The 21,905-nt window shown below is 39.5% G+C and overlaps 1 pseudogene; it reads left to right on the top strand.

Annotated features, from left to right (window-relative positions):
- Positions 1-1,185: 1,185 nt before the first annotated feature.
- On the top strand, positions 1,186-5,001 carry LOC143669799 (zinc finger protein 143 pseudogene; annotated as a pseudogene).
- Positions 5,002-21,905: the final 16,904 nt, after the last annotated feature.

The following is a 21,905-nucleotide window of genomic DNA, read 5'->3' as shown; positions in this document are numbered from 1 at the left end:
ACAGCAAGAATTTCTCACTAGACCCCCTTTTCCACAGGCTCTTTCCCTCAATGTATTGCTCCCCTCACTACCCCCCACCAAAAAAGGCCTTTTCAATTTTTTTTTGGTATTTTTTCTCTTAAACTTTACCTATCAACACCTTTTATCTTTTTAGCCACTTTATTTTTTAAATGCATGAGAAAAATTATGGAGGATGAAACAGTACTGAGTCCATAATGGTAATAACTGGACAATAAATTAAAAAAAAAAAAGCTTGTCTTATTTGTATTTAAATTTCAATTAGCTGGAAAACTGCTTCCATTCCATTTTACTTCCTTAAAATATGTAGGTAACTTGTTTTAAGGTAATATTTACCAAACACCTACATAGGGAGGGAAGATAAGCTCCACAAGAGCTTATATATTTTTCTTTCTTACTACACATCTGTGGAACCTAGAAGGTGTTTAACAAATATATGTTGGATGTAAGAATGAATGAGGAGGAAAAGGAGCCTCTAAAAAAAATGTAGAGACAGAAACTGAAGAATTTTTGCAGAAGGCAAGGTCCTCGTTTGGATGCAATATTGAACACGCAAAGAATAGTGTGAGTGAGCAAGCATAATGTAAGGGATGAAAATTACTGACTGCCTACACTGTCTTAAATTCAAATTCCAAGTCCATCTACAACACTGTGAAGTGCACCATACCGTAAACCTCTGCTTACTTCTCTGTTCCTCCTGAATATTCGAATTTGTAACCATATATGATAAAATATTATAGCTTTTCAGGTACCTTATAGTAAGAGTACCTAGAACATGTCTCACATAAAACATTTGCCATGATTTTTATGTGTTCTACATATTCATTTTTAATTACAGCAGCCCTTTACTAGAGTGTCTTTAAATGTGCTATCCCCATTTTTTTTGCAATCATTTTACGGTATATTGAGTGACATATTCTGGTTTCACATTGGCCTGGATGCTGTAGCCGATACAAAAGCATGATATGGTCTCTGCTCCCAAGGAATTTCCTTTGCTTTATTTGGCAAATAATGCACAGACTAAAGTCAATCCATGAGAATATATGATTTAATTACCAAACCACATGATATATAATCTTATGTCAGTGCTTCCTAACCTCTCTCTACTGAAAAGCTTATTTTAGTAATCCAGCTATGTATGATATGATAAAGGTGTAGATTAGCATAATGGCCGTGAAAATGGGGGATGTGCTGTACGTTAAAAGAATGGATAGGGATGATATACAACTGAAGAAAAATGTAAATCAATTAACGAGAATGCCAAGGTTTATAACTTAATGTCTGAGAGGGGTAAAAAAGTGACATTACCATGATGGAAACAGAAATCCAGAAAGAGCACTTGGAAAAGTCTGTGACTTCAGTTTTGGACTTAACAATTTTGTAGTAACAGCAAAAATATCCAGGAAGAAGGCATCGTAAAAGTAAAAGACTGTTTCAGGTTCCCAGGCTTCTTAAAGCAAATACCAATTCATAAATGGTTTGGCTTGAACAGTGAGAATTTATTAGCTTAAAGTTTGAACTCTGAGCTCATTTGGCCAAGAGAATGTCCAAATCAAGGCATCATGAGGGTGATCTTTCTTCCAAAGACTGGCTTCCACCGATCCTTTGCTCCTCTGTCACATGGCAAGGTCCATGGCGGCATCTGTTGGTCTCTTCCTTCTCTGGGTTTCACTGATTTCAGCTTCTTGCTTCATTGGCTTTCTCTGTATTCATTATATTTGTAAAAGACTCCAGTTATAGGAATAAAACCAATCCTGGATGAGGTGGATCACACTTTAACTGAAGTAACCTCATCAAAATATCTTACTGACTAAATGGGTTCACATCCACAGGAATGGATTTGACATAAGAACATGTTTTTTCTGGGGTACATACAGCTTCAAACCACTACATTCTATGATCTGGCCCCCCAAAAGGCATGTTCTTTCCATTTGCAAATATATTCATTCTATCACAACATCCCAAAAGCCTTAAGAGAGTTCAGAAACAATGCTAAGTACAAAGGTATCAAAATCAGTTACAGTTGTGGTCTGAACTGGGGCACAATTTCCCTCCATTTGAGGACCTGTGAAACCTAGAGAACATGTTATAATGGAAGAACACAGGAATAGGATAAACATTCCCATTCTCCTAGGGAGAAATTGGAAGAAAAGTGGATCACAGGTCCCAAGCAATTCTAAAACCCTGTAGGACATACTCCATTAGATTCTAAGATCTGAGAATTATCTATAGAAGGATGTTTTGTCCTCCGAGCCTGATGGAATGGCAGCCCCATCCGTTCCTAGTGATATGCAGCAGCCCTGCTCTCCCTGAACACTGGGGTGATGGTTCCACCCTTGTCAAGAACTATGGTGGACCCTCCATAATCCGTGGGGCATCTGCAGAAACTAGGGTGGCAGCACTGTTACTGAACAATGGGATGGAAGACACTTCCTCTCCAAGTGCTGGGGCAGACTCAACCTTTCAACATACATGGGTGGTACAACTTTGCTCTCTTGGCCCAAGATGTCTTTGGTCCAGATCTCAGCTTTCACTGCCCTTTAAGTGATCTGTCCTTCAATCTGTCTATTTTCTATCCCTTTTAGTCCAGGCTGGCAGTGGTTCTGTTCACACAGCTCTAGCAGAAAAGTCTTTGGTTTTGCATGTACATATAGGGATCCAAGCCATCAGACAAAAGAACTTTCTATGCATCCTTTCTGGACAACTGCATTTCCGATCTTGATTGGCAGTGACCTGGCTGACTGGTGCCAAGTTCAGTTAAACCTTCACACGGGGCACTATTCTCTGGGGAGTTGTTTCTAGAAGCTCAGAATTTTCCAAACCATCAATTTCTGTTTTCTTTGTGCTCATTTCAGTTCTCAGCTTATTCCTTCTCTCTTGCGTTTCACCATAAGCTACAAGGAGAAACCAGGCTCCACTTACCAAATTCAGCTTGGAAAATGCTAAATATCCAAGCTCGTCACTTTCAAATTCTGCCTAATTAACATCAAAACTCAATTTTGTCAAGTTTCCTGCCACTTTAAAACAACAGTTGCCTTTCCTTCAGTTTCCAATAGCACATTCATCATTCCCTCCTAAGCCCTCATCAGAAATAAATCTTAACCATCCATATTGCTACAGAGTCTCTTCAAAACCATCTAGGTGGCAGTTGTTCCCTGTCCTGGTGCATGGTGGTTGGGCAAAGAAATTGTTGAAAAATTTTCTCAGAGATGGAAAACTCATAGATGGCCAAGCCTTTCAGTTGGAGGATGACTCTGCTGCCTCTGTTCAGCATGTACATGTACCCATACCTAAAAGCACAGGGGACAGTTTGCATCTAGAGGATAGTCAAGCAGTGTAGTTAGAAGATGGAACTACAGCATTTATTCACCATGCCTCCAAAAGTAGTTATGACCAGAGCATTTTACAGGCATTCAGTTAGAAGATGGCACCACAGCTTACATCCACCATGCAGTGCAAGTCCCACAGTTTGACACCATCTTGGCAATTTAGGTTGATGAGATAGTTGCTGGTCTGTATACTGGGGAAGCTACGATTGCCCCTGACACTACCAGCGCTTTGGAATGGTATACAGCAAAGGTATCCATTGATGGAAGTGAAAGTGTAACAAGTACTGGAATGATTGGAGAAAATGAGCAAGAGAAAAAAATGCAGATTGTCTTACAAGGACATGCAACAAAACCAACTGCTAAGTCTCAACGGAGTGGAGAGAAGGCATTTCAATATGATATGATGGATAAGGAAAATTATACACAACACCTCATCATCTTAAGAGATCACATACAGGGGACCGGCCTTATCAGTGTGAAAATCCTGGCTATAGGAAAGCATTTGCAACAGGTTATGGATTAAAAAGTCATGTCAGAACTCATATAGGAGAAAATCCATATATATGTTCAGAAGATAACTGTACTGTATCTTACAAAACTTCAGGAGACCTACCGAAACATATCAGAACTCTTATTACAGGAGAAAGGTTCTTTAAATGTCCTTTCGAAGGTTGAGGTTGGTTCTTTACAACTTCAAATATCAGAAAGTATGTATTAGGACACATACAGGAGAAAGACCTTATTACTGCACAGAACCAGGATGTGGGAGGGCATTTTCCAGGGCAACCAATTATGAAAACCATGTGAGGATACACACAGGGGAAAAACCATATGTTTGTATAGTCCCTGGCTGTGACAAAAGGTTTATGGAATATTCTAGTTTGTACAAATACCACATCCTTCACATTCACTCCAAACCATACAATTGTAACCACTGTGGGAAGACATATAAGCATATCTTCATGCTGGCCATGTACAAATGGACAACCCACAACACTGAGCCCTTTGAGGAGAAGCAGGAAGCCTTCTTTGAGCCTCTCCCAGGTCAAAGCGAAGATGTTCTTAAAGAGCTCAGATCACATATGTTACAGATGTAGAAAGGAGGATGTTGAATCTGCACAAGTAGCTACAGTAACCCAGTCTGGGTCGAATCAACAAGTTACACTCATATCCCAGGATAGAACTCAGCATGTCAACATATCTCAAACTGATGTGCAAGCCATTGGCAATACCATCACAATTGTAATGCAGAGTGGCATGCCTGTCACAGTTCCTGCCATGATGCCATATCTCCTTATCAGGAACACACTCTCTTGCCATGCTTTCTGCAGAGGGTATAGAAGGGCAGCAGATTGCAATTGTGGCTCAGGTCTTGGCAGCATTCCATACTGCCTCATCAGAAATGGGGCACCAACAGCATAGCCATTACTTAGTAACCAGAGAAGCCAGACCTCTGACCTTAGCAGCAATATCCAATGGCACCCAGATTGTAGTACAGCTTGGAGAACAGCCATCTCTGGAAGAAGCCATCAGTATACCATCCAAGATCCAATACGGAGAAATGCCAGGATTGGATGATTAATCCTCACAATAATACAGCAATAAAACAGAAGGAGCCTTTCATTTTCTGGCAGCAGAGATCCATTCAGCCCAGGCCCAGGAAAATTACAAGTTTTCCATTCCATGATACATTGTATACATTTTTATGCAAATGTGGAGAACATTTTATTCTTGACACTTTTGTGTATACAAACCTTGGAATAGATTCCCAAACTGATTGATTGTGTACAGGAAGTATGAAATTAGGGCAATACAGTAAAATTTCATGTTATTCTTTTATCAGATCATAAATTCTTGGAGTCTACATGCAAGAACGGTGAAGTCTTATGGAGTATTAGGATGGATTTTTAACTTAACTGTGAAAAAAACATAAAGGCTGCATCTAAAGTCTCAAAGGTTCTATACAGTAACAATCATAATTCCAAAAGTCATCATGGATAATAAAGAATATAAAGCCTTCAAACATTTCCCCTAAAAAATCCAAACAAACAAAAAAATTAAAAAAAAAAAAAAATCTAGGCCTTTTCTCTCAAGCACCTCACCACACTTCCAGAATCTACTCATTACCCAATTACAAAGCTATTTCCACATTTTTGGTATTTGAAATAACAGCACCCCACCCTTGGTACCAAATCTGTTTTAGTTTCCTAGGCTGCTTAAAGCAAATACCCGTGAAATGGTTTGGCTTGAACAACTTATTAGCTTACAGTTTTGAGACCAAGAAAATGTCCAAATCAAGGCAAAACTGAGTGGGTCTTTCTTCTCAAAGACCAGCTCCTGGTGATCTGTGGCTCCTCTGCCACTGGCAAGACACATGGTAGCATCTGCTAGTCTTTTCCTTTTCTTCTGGGTTTCTTTTATTCCAGCTTCTGGTTTCTGTGGCTTTCTGTCTGTATTCATTCTGTTTATAAAGGACTCCAGTAATAGGATTAAAACCCATTCCTCAGAGGTGATCGTGGAGTTATACAGAGAAGACGGGACTTAACAAATGAATATGGATGCTGAATCATTAAATTGATCTCTTTTAGTCTCCAGTATTTAGAACAGCTAGAAGTGAAAACCTAAAATTGTGGAGTTGTAACCCATGTCAAACTCTGAAATATGTTCTACAACTAATTGTGGTGCTGTGCTTTGAAATTTATAGCTTTTTTTGTATATACATGTTATTTTTTCACAAAAAAAGGAAAAAAAAAGTCGATTGTGATGATAAAAAAATATTTAAGCCTTCTAGCATTCTATATTCTGGAGCAGCTAGAAGGGAAAATCTGAGACCATATGGTAGCCCATGACAAACTCTGGGATCTGTCCTGTAACTACTTGTTGATGAGTGCTTTAAAAACTATTACTTTTTTATTTCTTTGCTTTGTGTATATATTATATTACACAATAAAAAAGTAAAAAAAAAAAAAAAAAAAAAGACCCGACCTGAACACCTTAACTGAACTAGATTCATCAAAAAGTCCTACTAACAATGATTCACACCCACAGAATTGGATTACACTTAAGAACGTGTTTTTCTGGGTATACACAGCTTCAAACCACGACAAGGACTGTGTGAAGGAAAGAACAAAAGACTAGAGATGGAATTTGGAAACCTATAAATACAGCATTTTGGTAAAAAAAAAAAAGTCTTAAACATCAGTAAAATGTGAATATAAAAACAACAGAAAAGATGACCAAGATTGCCTTGGAGAAGAGTCACCAATAGGGGTTGAAAAGATAGACACTAACAAAAGTCAGAGGCAAAAACTTGAGAATGAAGAAGTGAAAAAATCTGTGTGTCATCAGAGAAAAGTGGGGAATTTTTTCAGAAAGGGTTAATAGTGCCAAATGCAGCAGAGAGGTTAAAAAGAACGGAGAAAATACAGCAACTGTTATAAAAGCTGAAAAAGAGATCAGACTTCAATTAAAGATATGAATGAAGCAGATCTGATTAGGACAAAGGTAAATCAGACTAAAGGGGAAAGGATGAAATTGACTGTGCTTTAAAACTTCTAACTTCTGTGTGAAACCAAAGGAAGAGATGTTTATTTCTTGCAAAATTTGTATTTTCTGTAACACACTATCTGATTTAACTTGTATGGCCAGTTTATTCACACACGATAATTACATGGAGCATTGAAGGGAGTGGGGTTTTGTGAGTTTGTAGTTAGGGTGATGAACTGATACATCCCAGAGTAATTTGAGATGTAAATTACAGAGAATAAAAAAGTATTTGCAAAGAACCCTTGAAGGACTGGGAAGAAATGTGGAAATATTAAACTTCCCCACCTGGGGAATTCTATATATTCTTGCAAGCACTGGGGACTACCAATTTAAAAGGCTAAGCCCTTGATCTTGGGGCTTGCCCTTATGAAACATTTCTACAAAGGAGAAGCTAAGCCTACTTATAATGATGCCTAAGAGTCACCCTCAGAGAACTCTTTTGTTGCTTTGATGTGGCCTCTCTCGAAGCCAACTCAGCAGATCAAGTCCCGCCTATGTGGGACATGAATCCCAGGATGCAAATCTCCCTGGTAACTTGGGACATGATCCCTAGGGATGAGCCTGGCCCTTTCATGGTGGGATTGACAAATACTTCTTGACCAAAAGGAGAAAGTGAAATGAAACAAAGTTTCAGTGGCTGAGAGATTTCAAATAGAGTCAAGGTCATTCTGGAAGTTATTCTTTTGCATTATATAGACATCCCTTCTTAGCTTTTAGTGTATTAGAAAAGCTAGAAGGAAATATCTGAGACTTTGAAATGTATCCCAGTAACCTTGATTCTTGAAGATGACTGTATAACCACATAGCTTTTAAAGTGTGACTGTGATTGTGAAAACTTTGTATCGGACACACACTTTATTCAGTATATGGACAGAGCAGTAAACAAATAAGGACAAATAAATAAATAATGGGGGATATGGGGGAAAAATGGGTAGAGTGCAATACTAGTGGCCAATGAGAGGGAGGGGTAAGGGGTATGGGATATATGGGGTTTTTCTTCTTATTTCTTTTCCTGGAGTGATGCAAATGTTCTAAAAATTATCATGGTGATGAATACGTAACTATGTGATGATACTGTGAGCCATTGATTGTGTAATTTGGATGAACTGTATGGTACAGCAACATATCTCAATAAAAATATTTTTTTAAAAAGGAAAAAAGGACTAAAAAAATAAGGGGGAACTAAGGGTATGGGATGTTTTGGGTGTTCTTTCTTTTTTATTCTTATATATGCTTTTTTTTTTCATATGCTGTATGGTCGGGGTCACAGTTTATTCTTTTTCCATGTGATCATCTCATTATTGCAGCATCATTTGTTGGATTTTTTTTTGGCGGGGGGGAGAGGGGGAGAGTGCATGGGGCGAGAACTGAACCTGGGTGTACTGTATGGCAGGCAAGAATTCTACCACTGACCTAACTTGGTACCACCCTTACATGTATTTTTAAAATTTTTTTATTGTGTAGTATAACATATATACAAAGCAAAGAAATAAAAAAGCAATAGTTTCAAAGCACTCTTCAACAAGTGATTACAGGACAGATTCCAGAGTTTGTCATGGGCTACCATACAGTCCTCTCGGACTGTAGTTTTCCTTTTAGCTACTCCAGAATATAGGAGGTTAGAGGGCTTAAATATTTTATCATCACAATTGACTTTTTTTTCCGAAAAATAACATAAATACAAACAAGGTATAAATTTCAAACCACAGTACCACAGTTAGTTGTAGAACATATTTCAGACTTTGACATGGGTTACAATTTCACATTAAGTTTTTACTTCTAGCTGCTCTAAAATACTGGAGACTAAAAGAAGTATCAATGATTCAGCATTCGTATTCATTTGTTAAATCCCATCTTCTCTGTATAACTCCACCATCATCTTTGATCTTTCCATACCTCTCTTTAGGGTTGTTTGGGCTATGGCAATTCTAAATTTTTGATATTGGAAGGATCTGTCAATAATATAGGTTAGGGAGATAGAGCTATCTGATGTTCTGGAGAGACTGGGCTAGGTTTCAGGATTTATCTGGATCAGGGACCCATCTGGAGGGTGTAGGTTTCTGGGAAGTTACTACAGTGCATGGAGCCCTCATGGAATCTTATCTATCACCCTAGGTGTTCTTTAGGTTTGGATAGAATGGTCCTGGTTGGGGATTGGCAGGCTATGATAGGTAGCAAGGTCTACCTGAAGCTTACGTAAGAGCAAACTCCAGAGTAGCCTCTCGACTCTATTTGAACTCTTTCTGCCACTGGTACTTTCTTACACTTCGTTTCCCCCTTTTGGTCAGGATGGAATCATTGATCTCATGGTACCAGGTCTGGATTCATCCCTGGGTGTCATCTCCCACGTCACCAAGGAGACTTTCACCCCTGGATATTATGAAACATGTACTGGGGAGGGCAATGATTTCACTTGCAGAGTTGGGCTTAGAGAGACTAAGGCCACATCTGAGCAACAACAGAGGTCTTCCAGAAGTAGTTCTTAGGCATGCCTATCAGTAGTCTAAGCTTCTCTACCACCCACACAAGCCCCACAAGAGCAAGCCTCACAACTGAGGGCATGGCCTATTGACTTGGGTGTCCCCAAAGCTTGACACAGAATCAGGGGATTGCCTGATGGCAAAGTTGAATAGTTCCATATTCTCTCTCCCCTCCCTCACGGGACTTTGACAATACTTCTTGACCAACTGCTCAATATACTCTAGGTTGTTTCCAGACATTACAATAATCTATACAGGATTAAAGGACCTCTTTCTTATGCTGTGCTCCAATTGTTCTTTCAATTCTGTGCTTTCAATTGTTTAAATGAGTTATACAGGTAGGTTGAATTAGATTATGCACTAAAGAAAATTTCAGTTCTAGATCAAATAAACTTTCTTCCTTTGTTCTCAAAGAGTACATGTGGTTCTAAAATATAGACACTGTCTTCCTTACCCCATGTTCTGAATTACTTTAACCCCAACCTGATTGGCTCTGTTCTTATCTGTAAATATCAGGTTACATATATAAAACAGTCTCTCAAAATCCACCACTCTGCACTTAATGTGTCTGCTCTAAAAGCTTACAATCTAGGCCCCTGTTTTCTTATAAGCGCTTTCTAAAGGTGACCATACCATTGTTGTTCTTTTGTTTCTGGCTTATTTTGTCTTACCAAATGTCCCGCATGTGCATCCACATCATTGCATGCCTCACAACTTTGTTCCTTTTTGTAGCAGCACAACCTTCATTCGTAAGTATACACTATCATTCATCAATCCACTTCTCTGTCAGTGCATCCTTCAACCACTGCATTCATCAGGCATCACAGAGAAGGCCCACAAAGTCTACAGTCCATCAACATTCTCAATTTTAGGTAATTTCATTGTTCCCAAGAGAAAGAAAACCAATGAACACACCCTCACCTAATAAGAAATCTAAAATTTCTTTTAACTCGTGTCCCTTCCCCCATTATTTCTCTCTGCTGTTGCTGTGGTAGTGCTGATGGTTTCCTTTTGAACGCAGCTCATAGCATACAATACCAGTTTTCCCCCTGTGCCCTGGACTTAAACACTCTTTATACAAGAATCATATATGATCTATCCTGGAGAATGTTCCATGGGCACTACAGAAGAATGTATAACCCTGTGCTTTGGGGTGCAATGACCTATATATGTCTATTAGGTCGAATTCATTATCAAGTTATTTAACTTACTTCCTTGTTGATCTTCTGTTTGGTTGTTCTATCTATAGAAGAGAGTGGTGTATTGAAGTCTCCTACTTTTATTGTTGAAAATCTATCTCTCCCTTCAGTTTTGCCAATGTCTGTCTCATGTACTTTGGCGTTCCTTGATTGGGAGCATAAATATTTATGATTATTATATCTTCTTTGTGAATTGACCTTTTAATTAGTATACAATGTCCTTCTTTGTCTCTTATGATGTCTTTATATTTAAAGTCTATTTTGTCCGATATTAGTATAGCTACTCCTGCTTTCTTTTGGTTACAGCTTGTGTGGAAAATCTTTTTCCATCCTTTCACTATCAATCTATTTGTATTCTTGTGTCTAAAATGATTCTCTTGTAAGCAGCAGATAGCTGGATTATGTTTCTTAATCCATTCTGCCAATCTGTATCTTTTAATAGGTAAATTTAGTCCATTAACATTTAAAGTTATTACTGAAAATGCATTCCTTGAATCTACCATTTTATCATCTTTATTTGTCAGATCTATATATTCTTTTCCCTCTTTCCTTTTGTATTCTCTGAATTACCCTTAGCGGTACTCTTCAATTCTGTGCCCTCCTCCAGACCTCCCTCTCCTGTGTTTTTTTTTTTCTGCCAGCAGAACTCCTTTTAGTATTTCTTGTAGGTCTGGTCTCTTGTTGACAAATTCTTTCAGGACTTCTTGGTCTATGAAAACTTTAATCTTTCCCTCAATTTTGAAAGACAGTTTGGCTGGGTACAGAATTCTTGGCTGGAAGTCTTTCTCTTTCAGGATCTTGAATGTATCATAAACACTGCCTTCCCACCTCCATGGTGCTAGTTGAGTAGTCGAACTCAGTCTTATTTGGTTTCCCTTGTATGTGGTAGATTATTTTTCTCTTGCCACTTTCAGGATTTTTTGTTTCTCTTCAACATTTGACAGACTGACTAGTGTGTGCCTTGGGGAGGCCTATTTGGATTTATTCTGTTCTTTGGGCCTCTTGGACTTGTATGTTTATGTCCTTTATGAGTGTTGGGAAATTTCCCCCATTACTTGCTCAACTACTCTTTCCAGACCTCTACTCCTCTCTTCTCCTTTTGGGACACCAATTACTCTTATATCTGTGCACTTTGTTTTGTCTATCGTTTCCCAGAGTTCCAATTCAATTTTTTTCCATCTTTTTTGCCATTTGTCATTTTGAGTCTCTGAAGTCAACATGTTATCCTCTATTTCACTTAGTCTTTCTTCTGTCTCTTCAAATCTGGTGTTGTGGGCCTCTAGTATGCTTTTTGTTTGGTGAACAGAGTCTTTAACCTCTGTGACATCCGCTATTTTTCTATTTATTCTTTTAAATTCCTCTTTATGCTCTTCTACTGCGTTCTTGATCTGCCTTTTGTCATTTGCTATCCCACTTACTGAGTTGTATGAATATCTTTGATTAGTTGTGTCTCCTCTCGTGTTTTAATTTGGTCATTAGGCAGGGCTTTATCTGTCTGAATTTGCTATGCTTAATGATCTTCTGCTGTCTTCTTGGCATGTAAGTATCTTCATTGTTTCACTTTGGGAATTGATTTCTTTCAGTAGTCTAAGGCCTTGTATTTGCGGGATAGGTTGTACAGCAGGGAGCAGGCCACAGGGTGAGGCATTTCAGTGCAGTGATTTGTTACAGGGCAGGTATAGGCACAGTTTTGTGGATGTTATACTGATGTTTGTGAATGTTGGTGTCTAGCGGCCAGGGAGGATGTAGCTGTGTGGGTGCACCGGTCTTGGGGGCATACCCCTAGTGTGTGCTGGTCTAAAACATGGGGCCCTTTGCGTGATTGCATAGAGGTGTGGCAGCAGAAGGCGTTACGCCTTCATGGATTGGGGGCAGATGTGACCCAGCTGTGCAGGTCAGCACTTTCTCAGAGCTGGGAAGTATGGCTGAGGTCTGTGCGCATGTGTGGTTCTAGGACTGCTGTAAAGTGCCATTCTCCGAGCTGAATGATGTGATTGGAGTCTGTGCGCATGCATGTGCCTGCGAGTGCTGTAAATGGCTGTGTAGGGCTTGGGGGGCAGTGGAGTGAGGCTGTGTGACACTACCGGTGAGGGGGTGTGGGGGTTGTCAGGGGTAGCCTAGGTATGAAGGTTAGTCCTCACAGCCTTTGTGTGCTGGTAACAGCCTACAGGGAACAGGGACGGGGAGGTAGTGCTTGGGAGGCATGCAGGAGAGGTGGGTTGGGCTGCACTTGGGGTGGGTATGTGCACTGGGGGCTGGTAGTGTAGGGGTGCCTGGAACACGGAGAATGGGAGCTGGTGATAGGGTTCAGGTGCGTGGGGTGTGGGATGAGTTGCCAGCCACGGGGCTGTGCTGGTAAGGGTAGCGCACCCAAGGAATGTGGCCTGGCTTACTTCCTAGTCCTGGGCTCCTGTCTGTGCACTCCTGCGGGCTCTGTGGCTCTGTGCCTCTACGCCAGGCTCCAGCCTTCTGCCTCTCAGTTCCTAGGCCTCTGCAACTGGGGCTGCTGTGCATGGTGTAGAAAGCTCTCCCAGATCAGCTGCATTCCTGTCCCTTCTCGACCTTTTCTGTGGAGCAGGGTTAAGCTCAAGCTAGTCTATTTGGCCATTTTCCTGGAAGTCCCCCTTATATGTGTTTTTGAGGGGAGTAATGTTCAAAAATTGATTGTGATGATGAATACACAATTATATGTTGTACTGTTAACCACTGATTATACACTTTGGATGATTATATGGTATGTGAATATATTTCAACAAATATGCATTAGAAAAAAAAGAATGGAGAAAAGGTCTTGGGATCTGGCAAGGAAGGAGCCAATGGTGACATGTGAACAGACTGTGTGGTAGTGATGAGATGAGCCAGGCTTTAAGATGTCGCAGAGGGAGTGGGAAGAAGGTAGACAATACATATTTCTCCCTCTCATATTTTTTGAGCTCTACCATATGCCAAAGCAGCAAGTCAGTGACTAGAGCCACAAAGATTGACTGAGAGCCTGTCATGGATGAGTTGTCTAATAGAGGAGAGAGGGATATAAATAAGTGATTGCAATACAATGCAATAACGTACAGAATATATTATGTCCCATAATAGAAGAATGATGAAAGATAAAACCCATCAGATTGATCATGGGGTATTTGTGGCTGGATAAGGGGGTGGTGGTGGTGTGCATAGGAAGTTGTCAGACAAAGATACAGAGATAATCACCCTTGGGCCTCTGGAAAAGACAAATGCACCAGGCTAAACAGAATTGGAAGAGGAGCCAATGCAAAAGGACCCATGTGTACAAAGAAATGAAATAGCATACAGTTGAATAGAAAAATAAGCAAAACAAACAAACAATAAAAACGATAGTAATTAGGAAGTCAGACAGATAAGGGGAACTTTCTTCTTCTCCTTTAGTAAGGAAAGACCAGCTCACATTTGAATCCCAATGAGTAAGAGACAGGAAGAGAGATTAAAGATTGGGGGGCAAGAGAACGGTAAATGAGGACAGGACTGATTTGGTCTGTCAAAGATAAACTGAAGCATTTGAAAAATTTTTTAAAATTTATTTGGGCAACAAATGATTCATGAAATCAGGAAGCACCAAACCTAAAGTGGTTAAGGAGCTCTGCCCATGGAGTAGAAAGAGGAAGCTTACAAAGCTAACTTGGAAGTAAGGAAATATTCTTATTGGCTGATGTTAAGTTTTCATTTTACATGGGTGGTGGTGGTGGTTCTTACATAGGGGGGAGCAGATACACACTGATTAGTATAGTATGCTTGTCTATTCTATAAGCTATCTCTCCTGGATCAAAACTGGTTGATCAGTAGGGTACGTTCCATTTTTCTGGAAAACATTGTAGGTCAATTGTTTTTGTCTTTTGGAAAATCCTTCCTCAGAGGGGGTCCTTCTTAGCAACATCCAATGCCGTGGCCATTTTATTTTACTTAAGTTTATCCATCATTCTTTTCATTCCGTTTTTTGAATTCCTACACTGTGCTGCTAGATTCCGAGGATATACAGTCAAATGAAACATGATGTTTCTCCTTAAGGAATTCATAGTCCCGGGGAAGCTGAGATTTGGGGAGGTTGAGAATCAGAAAGCTTTCCAGGGAAAGTGATACTGCCACTCTGTTTTTTTTAATAAATAGGCATTAATTGGCTAGAAAAAGAAAGGTGTAGAGGGCATAAATGGCAAAAGGACAGCATTACTAAGGCACAGAAGGTGTGAAATACTAACATGCATTCTATGTTCCGCAAGTAGTTCTGAAAAGGATCTTAGGGATGTGATGGGAATAAGATTAAATAGTATGCTCTTCCAAAGAACTCGGATTTTAAACAATAGAGAGTCACTGAGAATTTTAAGCAGAGGAATGACATGAGAAGATATCCATTTTAGCACTTTGGCAGCAATGTGGAAAACGGACTGGGAGGCAGGGAGACAGTAATGGAGGTGAAAATAATTATGACTGGAATAAAGCAATAACAACAAATGATGTGAGGGCTACCTATGGGACTCAGAACCAGATTAAGATGGGTAGGGTAAGAGGGAATAGACTATGATTACTCTCAGGTTTCTGAATGGCAACTAGAGAAAAAGAAGCATGTTAATCACCACCCCCAATCCTGGTGGTGGCGGGGGTAGGGGGTGGAACATAGTGGAGGATGGGAGAATGGGATGCTTCATTTGATGGGTGACCAAACATTTTTAGGTTCACAATTAGCTTAGCACAACTCATTTGGCAAGAGTTTAACTGCAAGATTTAAGCATTACCTTGAAAAACAAATACATTTATGGTCTATATCTATGGTTTCCTTCTTAGCAGACTAGGTATGTGATTAGTGCTTCCTCTGAAAACAACTAGAAAAGGGATTTCAACTACTTAAAAATCGGCTTGCAGGCACTCGTGAGCTAATAGAGTATGGGGCCAAGATTTGGGAGAAGAAAAAACTTACAGAAGTGAATTTGATATGTGGGGCCAATTTTCCCCACAGACTATCTGCAAATCTTGGAAAAGGCATCTGAAAGGGTAAAGAACAGAAAAGACTTTGAAAGCCTCTCAGGAGAGAGGGACAAAAATGAGTCCAGGGCCTGTTAAAGAAGGGAAGCCCAGGTAAACCTCCCAGGTTTGGGATTGGAATCCTGAAAGGTTACAGCCTAGGATTAAGAGTGAGCTGGAAACAGCCTAGTCCTTTCAGTCATAGATTACAACCCTCACATTATCGTAATCCTTATAGTTGGATTAAGGTAATATGAAATCGCTAGTCTCTGTTGCCTGCAGGAAGCAAAAGTAAATCTTGTCTGGAAGAAGACAATATATCTAGAACAAGGCTTAGCAAACTTTTTCTGTGAAGGACCAGATGGCAGATGGCTTTGCTGGCCAGAGGTTCACTGACATGGCTACACAGCTCTGCCACTGCAGCACAAAAAAAGTTCTGGACAGTACATAAATGAATGTGGCTTTACTCCATAAAACTTTATAGATTGAAATTTGAATTTCATATAATTTCCAAATGTCACAAAATATTCTTTTGATTTTCAAAAATTAAAAAATATAACAGCACTTCACAGGTCACAGACCAAACAGGCTGGGACTGCAGTTTGTCATCCCTGATCCAGAACTTCAAAAATTTTTTTCTATAATTTTTCAAAAAAAACCAAAACACAAATATAAGTGAAAAATCCTCCTGAAATACATTCTAAAGAGCCTATGAGTTAAAAAGTGTCAATCACAATGGAAATGAGAAAAAATCTTTTTTTTTTTTTTTGGCATGGGCAGGCAGGCTCCAGGAATCAAATCCGGGTCTCCAGCATGGCAGGCGAGAACTCTGCCTGCTGAGCCACCATGGCCTGCCCCATAGAAAACATTTTGACTGAAGGAAAATATCACATAAGAAAACTTGTGGGAAATAGCTAAAGTACACTTAGAAGAAATTTATAATCTTCAACATATTTATAAGAAAGATTAAAAATCAGTGCACTAAACATCCCTTTCAAGAGGTTAGAAAAACAGCAAATTAAATCCAAAGAATGACACTGGATAGAAAGTTAAGGTAATCATAGAACTATTGAAAGAGAATCCATAATGCCAGACTGAGTACATATCGTAAAGTGAAAGGCAAAACTTCTAGAAGATAACATAGCAGAGTACCTTCATGACCTCGTGTAAAGAAAAATTTCATAAAATCCAATGTCAAAAAAAGAGTACTAAACACAAAAGAAAAGACTGATAAACTGGACTACATTAAAATTAAGAATTTCTGTTGAGACACCATTTGGAGAGGAAAGAGAAAACTCAAATTGGGAAGACTGCAAAAGGACTGTGTCCTATCCAGAATATATATCTGCTCCTACAAATAAATAAGATAAAGACTTTGGCCCAGTAGAAAAATAGTCAAGAGACTTAACTAGTCATTTCATAAAAGACGATTCAGTGGCCAACATAAACATAAAAAGGCATTCAAATCTAATTAGTAGTCAGGACAATGAAATAAAAAGCACAGTAAGACACCATTACATACACAAATGAATAAATTTTAAAAGCCTGACACCAAATATTGGCTAGGATATGGAACACCAGGAACCAATACACTTCTGTGGGAGAGTAAATTGTACAATGACCCTGGAAATGAATGGCATTATCTACTAAAATCAAACATATGCACACCCTGTGACCCAGCAATTCCATTTCTAGGTATATACACAACCAAAAATACATGCAGAGGTCAGTCAGTCACTTGACATGTACAAAAACCTCTAAAGTAGCATTTGTAATAGTCAAATCTAGAAACCACCCCAAATGTCCATCAATCACAGAATGTATAAACTGTGGTATATTCATATAATAGAATACTGCGCAAAAAGGAGACTTCCGGGAAGATGGCCAAATAGGGTAGATTGAGATATTTAAAGAAGGGACAGGAGGGCGGCTGACCTGGGAGAGCTTTCTGTACCACATGAGGCTGCCCTGGTTGCAGAGGCCAAGGAACTGAGAGGCAGAAAGCTGAAGTCTGTCGAGGAGGTGCAGAGCCCGCAGGACTGCACGGAAGGGAACCCGGGACTAGGAAGTAAGTCAGGCTGCATTCCTTAGGTGCACTACCCTCACCAGCACAGCCCCATGACTGACAACTCGCCCCACACATCACACACCCAAACGCCATCACCTGCTCCCATTCCCCGTGCTCCGGTGCCCCCAACGTACCAGCCCCCAGTGCACATACCTGCCACACACCCCCATCCCAAGTGCAGCCCAACCCACATCTCCTGCACCCCTCCCGAGCACTACCTCCCCCTCCCTGTTTCCTGCAGGCTGTTGCCAGCATATAAAGGCTAAGGGCAGTGACCTTCATACCTAGGCTACCCCTGCCCCTCTGCCCATAGTGTTGCACAAGCTCACTCTACTCCCCCCGCCCACACCCCCAACTCTGTGCATCCATTACGGCACATGTGCACGGGCCCCCAATAATGTCATTCAGCTCTGGGAACTGCGCATGCACATGGCCCTCAGCCACACTTCCCAAGTCTGAGAAAGTGCCGACATGTGTAGCCAGGTCACATCTGCCCCCAATCCCTGAAGACATAACACCAACCTGCTGCCATAGCTTGACGCATGCACAGAAAGGGCCCCGTGCCTACACCAGTGCACACCAGGGTTACACCCTCAAGACTGGTGAACCCGCACAGCTACATGCTCCCTGGCAGCTGGACGCCCACATTCACAAGCATCAGTGTAACGTGTAACAAATCACCGCACTGAGTGCCCTCCCCTCTGCCCTGTTCTCTGCTGTACAACCATCCCGCAAACACAAAGCCTTAGATTACTGAAAGAAATTGATCCCCAAAGTAAAACAATCAAGATATTTACATGTCACGAAGACAGCAGATCACTAAGCATAGCACAATGCAGACAGATATAGCCCTGCCTAATGACAAATTAAAGCACCAGAGGAGACACAGACGTTGAAACAACTAATCAAAGATATTCATACATCTCTACTTAATAAAATAAGTGGGATAGCAAATGACAAAAAGCAGATCAAGAAGACAGCAGAAGAGTATAAAGAGGAATTTAAAAGAATAAATAGAAAAGTAGTGGATATCACAGAGATTAAAGACTCCGTTGACCAAATAAAAAACATACAAGAGGCACAAAACACCAGATTTGAAGAGACAGAAGAAAGACTAAGTGATATACAGGACAGATTAACTGACTTCAAAGACTCAGAACAGCAAATGGCCAAAAAGATGGAAAAAACTGAATTGGAACTCAGGGAAATGATAGATAAAACAAAGTGCACAAATGTTAAGCATCAATGATATCCCAGAAGGAGAAGACAGGAGTAAAGGGCTAGGAAGAGTAGTTGAAGAGATAATGGGGGAACTTTCCAACGCTCATAAAGGACATAAATCCAACGAACTCTAAACAGAAGCCCAACGAACTCTAAACAGAGTAAGTCCAAATAGGCCTGCCCCAAGGCACACACTAGTCAGTCTGTCAAATGTTGAAGGGAAGCAGAAAATCCTGAAAGCGGCAAGAGAAAAGCAATCAACCACATACAAGGGAAACCAAATAAGACTGAGTTCAGACTATTCAACTAGCACCGTGGAGGCGAGAAGGCAGTGTTTATGATATATTCAAGATCTTGAAAGAGAAAGACTTTCAGCCAAGAATTCTATACCCAGCCAAACTGTCTTTCAAAATTGAGGGAAAGATTAAAGTTTTCATAGACAAAGAAGTCCCGAAAGAATTTGTCAACAAGAGACCGGACCTACAAGAAATACTAAAAGGCATTCTGCTGGCAGAAAAAAAAAAAAAAGACAGGAGAGGGAGGTCTGGAGGAGGGCACAGAATTGAAGAGTACCACTAAAGGTAATTTAGAGAATACAAAAAGAAAGAGGAAAAGAATATATAGATCTGACAAATAAAAAAGATAAGATGGTGGATTCAAAGAATGCATTTTCAGTAATAACTTTGAATGTTAATGAACTAAACTTATCTATTAAAAGATACAGATTGGCAGAATGGATTAAGAAACACAATCCAGCTATCTGTTGCTTACAAAAGAATCATTTTAGACACAAGAAAACAAATAGATGGAAAGTGAAAGGATGGAGAAAGATTTTCCACGCAAGCTGTAACCAAAAGAAAGCAGGAGTAGCTATATTAATATCGGACAGAATAGACTTTAAATGCAAAGACATCATAAGAGACAAAGAAGGACACTATATACTAATTAAAGGGTCAATTCACCAAGAAGATATAATAATCATAAATATTTATGCTCCCAATCAAGGAGCCCAAAGTACATGAGACAGACATTGGCAAAACTGAAGGGAGCAACAGATTTTCAACAATAAAAGTAGGAGACTTCAACACACCACTCTCCTCTATAGATAGAACAACAAGACAGAAGATCAACTAGGAAACAGAGAAGTTACATAACTTGATAATGAATTAGACCTAATAGACATATATAGGTCATTGCACCCCAAAGCACAAGGTTATACATTCTTCTCTAGTGCTCATGGGACACTCTCCAGGATAGATCTGGCACACAAAACAGGTCTTTATATATTTTAAAAGACTGAAACTATTCAACGCACTTTTTCTGATCACAATGGGATGAAGCTGGATCTCAATAACCACCAAAGAATGAGAACATTCACAAATCTATGGAGATTAAATAACACATTCTTAAACAACCAGTAGGTCAAAGAAAAAATTGCTAGAGAAATCAGTAGCTATTTGGAGATGAATGAAAATGAATACAACCTAACAGAACTTATGGGATGTGGCAAAGGCTGTGCTGAGATGGCAATGTATTGCTCTAAATGCCTATATTAAAAAACAAGAAAGAGCAAAAATCGAGGACTTAACAGCACACCTGGAGGAACTTGAGAAAGAACAGCAAACTAACCCCAAAGCAAATAAAAGAAGAGTAGAAAACATCAATAAAACCAAAAGTTGGTTCTTTGAGAAAATCAATAAAATTGATGTGTACTAGCAAGACTGACAAAGAAAAAAGAGAGAGGATGCAAACAAACAAAATCAGAAATGAGAAAAGGTGCGTTACCACAGACCCTGAAAAAATAAAAGACATCATAAGAGGATACTATGAACAACTATATGCCAACAAACTAGACAGCTTAGATGAAAGGGAAAAATTTCTGGAGACAAACAAGCTACACTGACTGAGGAAGAAATAGAAGATCTCAACAAATTAATCCCAAGTGAAGAGATTCAATCAGTCATCAAACATCTTCCTACAAAGAAAGGCCCTGGGCCAGATGGCTTCACAAGGAAATTTTATCAAACATTCCATAAAGAACTAACACCAGTCCTGTTTAAACTTTTCTGAAAAACTGAGGAAAAAGAAACTTACCTAACTCATTTTATGAAGCGAATATCATTTTAGTATCAAAACCAAATAAAGATGCAATAAGAAAGGAAAACTACCGTCCAATTTCCCTAATGAACACAGATGCAAAAATTCTCAATAAAATATTAACAAATTGAATCCAACAGCACATTAAAAGAATTATACACCAGGACCAAGAGGGGTTTAAACCAGGAATACAAGGATGGTTCAACACAAGAAAATCAATTAATGTAATACAGCACATTAAAAAATTGAAAGGGAAAAATCACATGATCATCTCTATTGATGCTGAAAGCATTCGACAAAATTCAGCATCCTTTCTGATAAAAACACACCAAAAGATAGGAATCAAAGGTAGCTACCTCAATATGATAAAGGGAATATATGCAAAACTAATAGCCAGCATCGTACTTGATGGAGAGAGACTGAAAGCGTTCCCCCTAAGATAGGTACAAGACAAGGATGCCCAGACACCACTATTACTCAACATTGTGCTAGAAGTTCCAGGTAGAGCAATCAGGCAGGACAAAAAAAAAGGCATCCAAATTGGAAAGGAAGAAGCAAAACTCTTATTATTTGCAGATGATATGATACTATACTTGGAAGATCCTGAGAAATCTACAGCAAAGTGACCTGAGTTAATAAACGAATTCAGCAAGGTGGCAGGATATAAAATTAATGTACAAAAATCAGTAACATTTCTGTACAGAATGAGATAGCTGAGGAGTCACTTAATGAAAAAATCCATTCAAAATAGCAACTAAAAGAATCAAGTACTTAGGAATGAACTTAACTAGGGATGTAAAGGACTTGTACACAGAAAACTTCATAACACTGCTAACAGAACTCAAAGGAGATCTAAACAGGTGGAAAGACATTCCCTGTTCATGGATAGGAAGGCTAAACACTTAAGATGTTAATTCCCCCCAAATTGATCTACAGATTCAACACAGTACCAATCAAAATTCCA

This window comes from Tamandua tetradactyla, chromosome 26, assembly GCF_023851605.1.
Source record: "Tamandua tetradactyla isolate mTamTet1 chromosome 26, mTamTet1.pri, whole genome shotgun sequence".
Classification (NCBI taxonomy): Eukaryota; Metazoa; Chordata; class Mammalia; order Pilosa; family Myrmecophagidae; genus Tamandua; species Tamandua tetradactyla.
This window is presented reverse-complemented; position numbering and strand designations above follow the sequence as displayed.